The sequence below is a fragment of the Coenobita brevimanus genome, chromosome 11, assembly GCF_032717465.1.
Source record: "Coenobita brevimanus isolate Jiangsu-jjx chromosome 11, ASM3271746v2, whole genome shotgun sequence".
NCBI lineage: Eukaryota > Metazoa > Arthropoda > Malacostraca > Decapoda > Coenobitidae > Coenobita > Coenobita brevimanus.
In genome coordinates this window covers 4465826-4473888 of record NC_136964.1, presented here as the reverse complement: position 1 = coordinate 4473888, position 8063 = coordinate 4465826, and the positions used below count along the sequence as shown (strand labels likewise).

At 44.7% G+C, this 8063-nt stretch overlaps 1 pseudogene; it reads left to right on the top strand.

Moving 5' to 3' along the window:
* Positions 1–4028: 4028 nt before the first annotated feature.
* On the top strand, positions 4029–7685 carry LOC145411716 (uncharacterized; annotated as a pseudogene).
* Positions 7686–8063: the final 378 nt, after the last annotated feature.

Here is an 8063-nt window from a genome sequence, read left to right as displayed (position 1 = left end):
ACACACACCACTCTACACGCAAGAAGCTACTGACACATCCGCTTTCTTCTGGTCTGCATTGCCAGCCAGACTAGGGATGAGTAACATCATCATCGTCATCATCATCATTTATGAACAACCAAAACAAACATAAAACAAAAATACTCGTTTGAAACAGAGTTATATTCGTTTGAAACAGATATCCCTAATACTATATCGCCAGTGACTCCGAGTTGCAATTTGAAAATCAAAACATACATCTTGTTTGTGTGGCAGCGATGGATGACTACACTCCATTTCACCGAGTCTAGCACCATATCGGTGATGTCGTCAACACCTGTAGCGCTGATAAAGGTCCTCAGTAATGGATATACCTTTTTGTATTGCCTTTTTATATTGGTTCTTAAGGTAATAAACTGAGGTTCTCCTAGTGCAGAGGATTAACATCAACACTACAGGCGTTGGGGACATCACTGATGGTGCCAAACTTGGTGAAATGGAGTATAGTGAGTATAATACCATTATTAGAAATGATAAACGCTCTTGATCCCAGGTTGCATCCTATTATGAAGTGTTGATGTCAACATCTTTGCATTCCACCGTGATCATGCTCATCCACCTTTTTTTTTTTTGTTCTAAAATATGTACATTTGTGTGTGGTTGGACATACCTAAGCTGCCTCTGGGTGGCGACAAGTTGACTCAAGTGATATAAAGTGATATAATTATGGCTGTTTATATTTTAGTCTTTGAGGTTTTAGGCAAACTAATTTCCGTTTTACTGTGAGTTTTCCGTTAGATGAAGAAATATAAAATTTATAATTACGTTGGAACAAAAAGTAATTATTTTCTCTGTTACTGTCCATAGTTTGTATTCTCTCCGTATTATTAGTTTTTGTTAGCTTTTATACAATTAATAACACCATTTTCTATTATTTTTCTTTTTTCCAAATACGTATCCTCAACGCCTATTAATTTCTTATTGTTCATCTTTTCCACAGCATTTTTCGTTTCTGTCATGCATTCATTCCTTGGCATCCCATATTTATAATGCACGGCCAGATTCATTGTTCTTATCTCCATTCCCGTCAACAGCTTTCCCCATTTATCTTGTCGTTTACTTCCCATTCTTAAAGCTCCATAATTAATAAAAGGCTGAAAATCGACGAAGACTTTATACTTCCAAGAAAGCAAGATTTAATACCTTTTCACTTCCTGATACTGAGAGAGAGAGAGAGAGAGAGAGAGAGAGAGAGAGAGAGAGAGAGAGAGAGACAGACAGACAGACAGACAGACAGAGACAGAGACAGACAGACAGACAGACAGACACAGACACAGACACAGACACAGAGAGAGAGACACACACACACAGACACAGACACAGACAGAGAGAGACAGAGAGAGACAGAGAGAGAGAGAGAGAGTGTGGAGGCAATAAAGCAGTGAGGGAGAAATACTGCATTAGGCCATTAAAATTCATTACTTCGTTGGACTGGCGATCAGCTGCAAGAAGGGTGGAGGAAAGTGAGAGGAGAGAGGAAAGGCAAGACAAGGAAGAGGGAAGTAGCGCTGGGAGGGAGACAGGAGAAGGATAGGAGGAGAAAAAATGAGAGTCAGAGGAGTGTTGAGGCGAAGGGAAAAGAATAAAGGGATGGTAAGAACGACAGTCACAGAAGAAGGTAGAGAAGAAGGTAAAACAGAGGCGAGTAATTAATTGAGGGAAATGATGAGGGTAAATTAACACAGGTAAGACAAGACAGAATGGATGCTAGGAAGCTGGGTGGAGCGGGGGTTGTGGAGAGAGGGAGCAAACCATGGTGAAAGTGACATGGCTGAAGAGGAGTTGATGAACGCAGATATACGAAAGAGAGAGAGAGAGAGAGAGAGAGAGAGAGAGAGAGAGAGAGAGACAGACAGACAGACAGACAGAGACAGACAGACAGACAGACTGACAGACAGACAGACAGAGAGAATATCGGCTTATATTTTTAAACCCTGTGACTATTCTGAAGATGAAATTCACACAACCTAGACCCGTTGTACTCTTTGTAAAATATAGAAACTCTGATGTTGTTATAGTGGAATTAATTACATATGTCCTGAGCCAGTTATGCCGCGATTACATACATAACATTCCTGAAGCAAGTACCTCCACCTCGCCGATAAACCTTCTTGCATCACACCTTGTCGCACACTAACGCCGTCAAACCGGTAAAATATCACTTACCTTGTGGCATGTGATGGCTGCGTGATACTATTAGTCAGTGGGGTTTGCGAGGATTGAACGGAAACTGACGATCATTACGGATGTTTGAAAATATTGTGCAAGCGTATGTGCAAACCTTTTTATTGGTATTATTGGGGCGTAGGAGTCTGTTGCATCAGGGAATATTATACTGAGTCTGAAGCATATGAAGGAATCAGGACCTGTGATACTCGCCTCACTCCCCCTTGCCCGGCCTGCTCCCACCTTCCCTGGGACGTGATTCCCTGTGATGTATTCAACACGTTTGATGTCCTCAGTCTCGGCTCCTGGGAATTACCCTTTCAACGCACCCGTCAAGGCATCTTGATGGAGAGGAAGGATCTAGGTTGGGTAATATAATTTGTACTGCTAATAATTTCCGTAATATTTACAAAACCCATTAATTCCAATAAAAAACAAGACTTACGGCCATCTACCATTTTACTACCAGTAATGGCAGGAGGCTGCTAAAGGTAGCCATTAGCCAATTAAACGATAACTTAACTACTTCTTTTAGTTAGGGTAAGTAGCTTACGCCCTAATGATGCTGATAGTACTAAGTAGGAATGAATTTCTTAATAATTTCCCAGACATTACTGAGGAAATAATGATATTACACTTATTTACTTTTAAATGATCGCAGTGTGCTAAATTATTCAAAACCTGACTTCCAATAAACGTAAAATCCTCAAAAAGGTAATATATGCAAATCAAAAATAAACTAGCATTTACTTACGTAATTAAGTTTCGATATCATAGTAAGAAGACCTACCGTATTGCCTCATTTATTTTTTTCTTTCCTCCAAATACTTTTAAGCTTGGTTCCATTCCTTTATTTCTTCACCATTTCACCACAGTAATAGCAAAATTGTTTCCTGGACCAAAGTCCCACACATTTACTTAGGTCTCTTAAAGTGATGAATGGAGTTAGACAAAAAACATATACTGACACAAAGAATTATGTCAGGTTGCTGTGGCTGTGTGCAGACCATCTTGCAATCCCTTGGGAATGTTGGAAATCTTTAATTGTTTCCATTAACGTAGTTGGACGAGATTTTGTATTCACCCATGTCTGTTTGTTGGCTTGTTTGTTTTTCTGTTTGTGAACAAGATGTCTCAAAATATTGTTATCGGTATGAAACGTGGTGGATAGGTGGGCAGCGAATCAAGAAAGAATGAACTACATTTTGGGATAAATCAGGATCCGGAAGCAAGAATAAATCATAAACTTTATTGGCGTCAGTCGAGGTATGCCTTCTTGGATACTGTGTAACAGGACTGACTAAATCGTACAGTTAGCTGATAGTATGGGGCCATAAGATTATTCGTCTGGTAGGAAAGAGGAATTGCAGCAGCAAATATTAAACTGTCTTGGTGATGGCGGATTTATGCTCTTCCTGAATGCCGTCTAATTTATTCTGTTTTACCTAGTGCAATGTGTAATGTACAATGTACAATTTATGATGTATGAGTAATGTATATTACGTATTATTTATGAGTCTCACGAGTCAGTAGTTTGGCTTTAGGGTATTGCCTGTTAGGGGGTCAAACAGGTGGGGGCGGGGGCATGGTTTTGGGAAGCAAAACGGCAGGTGGCGGTAGTAGAGGCAGACAGAGGTTAGCTGGCGTGAGGGTGGTGAGAGAGTGAGTCAATGGAGAGAAGGCCACCAAGCTAGTTAAACTGCAGGGATTCTGAGTCTACGCTGTATTCTGTATTACTCCAGTTTGTTTTCTCTGCTGTCAATTAAAGGAATACGAGCAACGCTTCGTTTTATTACTACCACAAGCTATCTACAGTAGACAGTATGGAAGGAAAGGTTCCTGAGGGTTACTTCGACCTGAAGTTGATTCCGGAGTATGACGGCAGCGGTACACAGTCTGTGGTGGAGTGGCTGGAATAACTGAAACTCGTGTGTAAACTATGAGGTGTCACAGATGTGGCAAGCGTGATCCCTCTCTGCCACACTGGGGGTGCTTTCGCTGTGTACCTGTAGCTGTCAGAGACAGACAAGAAGACAACCGGGAAGGTGAAGAAGGCGTTGATGGCTGCATTTGCCGTGGATCCATGCGAGGTTTATGAACAGTTCATCAGCAGGAAAATACGGAGTGGTGAGTCGCCAGATGTGTTCTTGGCAGAACTGCGGTGCCTGGCATCCCTGTTTGGCGGGTTGACTGATAAGGCGCTCACCTGTGCTTTCGTGGCTGGGCTGCCAGAGATCATTCGTCAGTTGCTGAGGGTAGGGTCGCGTATGGAAGATCTCAACCTGGACCAGATTCTTGAGAGGGTAAGGGCAGTCATCAGGGATGACAGCCCCCTTGAAACATCAGAAATGTGCCTCGGTGCCTCAGCGAGGACTTGTGATGAGTCTTGTGTAGCTGCTATAGGTAGAAGATGTTATGTGTGCAGCAGTCCAAATCATCTTGCTAGGGACTGTTTAGCTCGCCACCAAGGTAACACAGGGAGTGGAGGGGCAACGAGGGGTGTTGGAGGTCGCTCTTGGCAGCATGTGCAATGCTACCAATGTTGATGTTTCAGCCACATTGCTTCCAAGTGTCTGGGAAACGAATGTGGAGAGGGAGCATCAGCGCCAGCCTCCTCTCATAAAGGCCAGTGAGTGAGGCGCTGCCAAGTGCTGTATTAAGAGTGGATGGAGTTCAGCATCGTGTGCTGGTGGACACCGGTTGTTCACGGATCATTGCCCACGTCTTGTGTTGCAAGGTATGGAGGAAGGAGACTGTCAGTTTGGTCACTGTGAGTGGGGAGGAGTGGCGGTGTAAAGGAACAGGCATCGTTCATCTCCAGCTTAGCAATGGAACTTCAACCGACATCAGTGTGAATATGACTACTTTAATGCCCCTTGGTTTCATGTTTATTCTTGGAATGGACGGCATCAGGGCACTTGGAGGGGTTACAGTTGATGCAGAGGGTGGTGTGAGCTTTGGGTTAGAAGAGTCGTCAGTCTGCACAGCTGCCAACATTGTAGTGGGAGTCAACGACCATGATTTCAGTGCAACTTACGACCCTGAGACTAACTCTTGGACAGCAGCTTGGAAGTGGATGGGGGGCAAGGAGCCAACTGCTCTACAGAATCAGGTGGAGGCATACTCAGTGCCATGTGAAGTGAGAGGTTTGTATGAAGACGAGTTAACACAATGGGTCAGAGATGGCTGGCTGTTTCCATAAGATGAAGAAAAATATGGACCACCCAAGGGACTGATTCCACTGATGGCAGTGGTGCAGCAGAATAAAAGGAAAGTACGGCCCGTAATGGACTTTAGAGAGCTAATCTCCACATCGATGCATTCACAGCAAACTTAGACGTATGTACGGACAGACTGCAGGAGTGGTGCAGAGAAGGGATAAATGTGTCGGTGATAGACTTGACAAAGGCATACTTGCAAGTCAGGATCCACGAATCTCTATGGCCGTCCCAGACAGTGATTACTGAGGGTCGGAGGTATTGCTTGACTCATTTAGGTTTTGGCACCACTGGTAATGAAAGCAATCTTGAACTGTGTACTTTCGCGAGATCCAAGTGTGGAAAGGGGGACGTCAGCTTACACTGACGATATCCTTGTGGATGAGGATGTTGTCAAGGCCAGTCACTTGGAAGAACATCTAAGGCTGTTGAGTAAGCCACACGAACGAGCTGCTGATGGAGCACAGATGTTGGGGCTAATAGTCTGAGGGGAACAGGGACATCTTGTTTGGAGAAGGGATAATGAGGTGGGCGGTGTGCCGAGTGTGCTGATGTGGCAGGCAGTATTCTCTTACTGTGACAAACTGGTGAGCCACTATCCTGTATGCGAATGGCTGCGAGTAGCAATATCCTTTATTAAGAGGAGAACGAATCATGCTACAGAGAGCTAGGATGAAGATATCACCGATGGAGAGATAAGAGGTTTACTGGAAGAAACTGTGGAGGAAGTTGGAAGGAATGACCCCATGCGAGGATGATTGGACATCAAAGGTGATGAGGACAGGGTTTGGGTAGACGCAAGCTCTTTGGCACTCGGCATTGCAGTTGAGATTGATGGATGCATCATTGGAGACACCAGCTGGCTTTACAAGGATGTTGCATGTCACATCAACATGGCTGAACTGGATGCCATCATAGAAGGTCTGAACCTTGCTTTGACTTGGGAGGTCAGAAAAGTGGAGCTGTTGACTGAGTCCTCAACAGTTCATCGTTGGATTTCAGATGGCCTATCGGGAAGAAGCAGGCTCAAGACCAAGGCAGCCAGCGAGATGCTAATCCGGAGGAGAGTAGGGATAGTGCCGTCGTAGATAGAGGAGTGCAGTCTCCAGCTGGCAGTCACTCTTGTTCCTTTCACTAGCAATAAAGCTGATAGCCTGACACGTGTGCCACAGCGTTGGCTGAAGGTTTCCACAGCCTGCCCTGCAGCTGTACGACTTGTGTATGCAGCTGGCATTGGCATAACTGGTAATGAAATTGCAAAGATACATCGTTCTGCAGGTCACCCAGGGGTGAGATGAACACTGTATTTGTAAAGCAAGCCTACCCAGCAGTCACCAGGTGGCAGGTGCAAATTGTTGTCACCAACTGTGCAGTATGCCAGTCCATTGACCCAGCACCTGTGAAGTGGAAAAAGGGTAGCCTGGGCATTGAGAGAGTTTGGCAGAGAGTTGGCATGGATATTACTCTCTACGGTGGCCAGTCGTACCTGACCCTTATTGACAGTGGACCGTCACGGTTTGCTATTTGGCGTCAGCTGAGACTTCAGACCAGTGCAAGCATTATTGAGCAGTTGGAGGCAGTGTTCTGTGAGCATGGAGCGCCAGAAAAACTGTTAACAGACAATGATACAGCCTTTCGAAGCAGGTTGTTTGCGGACTTTGCAGTGCGGTGGTGTGTGCGCCTCCGCTCTAGATGTGCGTATGTTCCTTGTGGAAATGGTATTGTCGAAAGGTGCCATTGAACTATAAAGGTCATTGCTGCAAGGAAAAGCTGTTCCATAGCAGAAGCAGTGAACTTGTACAATCTGATGCCTCAGGATACTAAAAATCGTCGACCGCTCCGGCCAACATGCTGTACAGGTACTCAGTCAGAGTTTGCAAAGTGGACCCCTACGGGGAGGATGAACCTGAAGTGAACGGCCTCTTCTGGGTTGGGAAAGAAGTCTGGGTAAAGCCGCATAATGCTTGGTGTGATGAAAGACACAAAAAGGGTACAGATATGAGAGTAGTGTTTGACCAAGCTGTCGAAATAGATGGGGCACCTCGCCACTTCAGAGATCTCCATCGCTGCAGCTCACAGGGAACTCGAGCCGAGTCCTCCACCGGGGACACTGACGATGAGGCACTTCTTATTCAGCTTCCTGCCAGAGTTGATGAGGTGGTGGAAGCTGATCATGGTGAAACCGTTAATGGTCCTGAACGTGAGCTGACGAGGCGTTCTTCGAGGAATAGAAGACCTCGACTATGTGACCTGTGTGATTAGGAGGCTCTAGGGAAATGTAATGTATAATGTATATTTTATTATGCAATAAGTGTAATGTGTAATGTATGTGATTAAGTTATCAGGTAATGTATGTACCATAATGTATTATGTATAATATTTAATGTGTGATTTGCAAATCAGAGGGGACTGTAATGTGTAACGTACAATGTACAGTCAGGGAAAGTTCCTCATTACCCACCTCTTGAAGCACTGGTGTGAGACGGGTGAATGTGAAGTGGTAGCCAGACTTCATGTGTCTGATAATTGTGAGTGTGAAGGAAGGGGAGGCGGAGGATTAGGGGCAGAGGAGGGTTTGATGATAGGTTGGGAATCACGTGTAAGTCTGCAATATATGACTTGGACGGTGAGTTTGAGTTA